This window comes from Gekko japonicus, unplaced genomic scaffold (assembly GCF_001447785.1).
Source record: "Gekko japonicus isolate JY-2015 unplaced genomic scaffold, Gekko_japonicus_V1.1 scaffold26, whole genome shotgun sequence".
In the NCBI taxonomy this organism is placed as follows: domain Eukaryota; kingdom Metazoa; phylum Chordata; class Lepidosauria; order Squamata; family Gekkonidae; genus Gekko; species Gekko japonicus.
This window is the reverse complement of record NW_015174844.1, coordinates 611,076-612,938: the sequence shown is the minus strand read 5'-3', so window position 1 is coordinate 612,938 and position 1,863 is coordinate 611,076.

Below are 1,863 nucleotides of genomic sequence, written 5' to 3'. Positions count from 1 at the left end.
TTCTCTTATGTTCTTGTGTTCTCACCACTTTCTTTTGTGATCACTGAAGGATGAGCATTCTCCCGTGAACTCACCCTGACAGGTGGATGAACTACAGTACTATTTCTCCATCTAGAAGTCCCCTGTCCATTTCATTCCTCTTAATGATGCTACCAGAGCTTCATCAGGGTCACATCTGGCAACTCTACTAAGAAAAAAAGGCAGAATATTAAAACGGGGGGAAACATTCATGGCTAGCTTAGCAATTTGTTATATGAGGAAGGAAACAGATACAAAATACAGATGACTGATTCATGGTATTTCAGTTAAACATTTCATAGTTTTAAAACATTGCTTCAGTGTGGTCAGGGTAAATATATCTGACACCAGATGTCATTTTGGATGTGTATCTGAGACTTTTCCTGCGCTGAAAAAATGAGAATTTTGCAGAGGACCTGCTAATTTCAAAAGAACACTTTCCTGTTGCTCTCATCTTGCCCAGGGGATGCTTGTAGAATGAGCAGAGAGGATGGAAGATGCTGCTGACCTCTGAAAACTGAACAATGCAAATAATCTATGAAACATAGACGTCAGTGTTCTGGCAGTCATTTAGTGAATAATGTCTGTTGTTCCATCTTACCACATGGCCCTATTATAGCTGGCATGATGAGAATGTCCAATGCACCATGGACCTCATGAAGGTAGAAGAAAGGGTCTATCATATACTTACATTCAAGAACAGCTGGCAAAAGATTTTTATGTCACTCTGGAAAGGAATACATATCTACCTCTCAGTCTCATCTGTTTATGCCAAAATGCTTTAAAAAGCTAATTCATGTTTTATTCAGTGTTTTTGGCTACACTATGTAATTCCTCTTATTGTATCTGTAACTTTGCTCAGAGCTCCCTGAAGTATATATGAGAACTGTAAAGAAAGTAAAAAGATACTACCTGTCCAATGTAAAAAGATACCTTGCATTAAATTCCACCTAAAATTGAATTTGTAACAAATATGGACTAGTGCAGTGATATATGCATTACTTTTCTAGTCTCCTGTTGTTCCTATTTCTTCCTCCATATTTGTTGTTGTTGTTGTTGTTGTTATTATTATTATTATTATTATTTAAATGGTTTTGTGCATGATCCCATTCATGCTGTAGTAGTTAAGAGGATCAGATTAGCATCCAGGAGACCTAGGTTCGAATCCCCACTTGTTCCAAGGAAGCTTGCTGGGTGACTTTGGGCCAGTTATACTCTCTTAGCCTAATCTACCTCACAAGTAGGGATCGGCACAAACCGATTTATGAACCCTGGTTCAGCATGAACCAGGCCAGTATGCAAAGCATAAACCAGGCTAGTTTGCAAAGCACGAAGCAGAGGTTTGGGAGATCAGTTTGTCCCATGAACCTGCCCATGAAACTTGAGTGCTCGAGTGCTCATTACTTGTGGAGCTGAGGCTCAATGTCTCCAGCTGCTCCGCCACCTTCCCTTCCCTTGGTTTGCTCAGGGAGCTCGAGCAACTTGGCTGCTGGAGGGAAGGGAGAGGCGGTTTAAACCACCTTCCCTTCCCTTGGCTTGCTCAGGATCCCCGCGCTGCAGAGAGACCGAGCAAGCCGGCTGCTGGAGGGATGTGCATTCGGTTCAGAAAAGTTACTTTTCCCCACCATAGAGAACAATGGAGGGGATAGGGGCAACCTGTATGGGGGCCCGTAGAATTGGGCCCCCTGGTCCAATGTTCTTCAAACATGGTTGGTATCCTGGGGAGAGGCTCCAGCAGCTACCCTGCGAGGTTGGAGCCTCTCCCTCAAACTCCTTCCCCTCCAGCCCACAGAATGTACCCTATGTTATCGCCATTGACTTCAATGGCCCATAGGATATAATGGG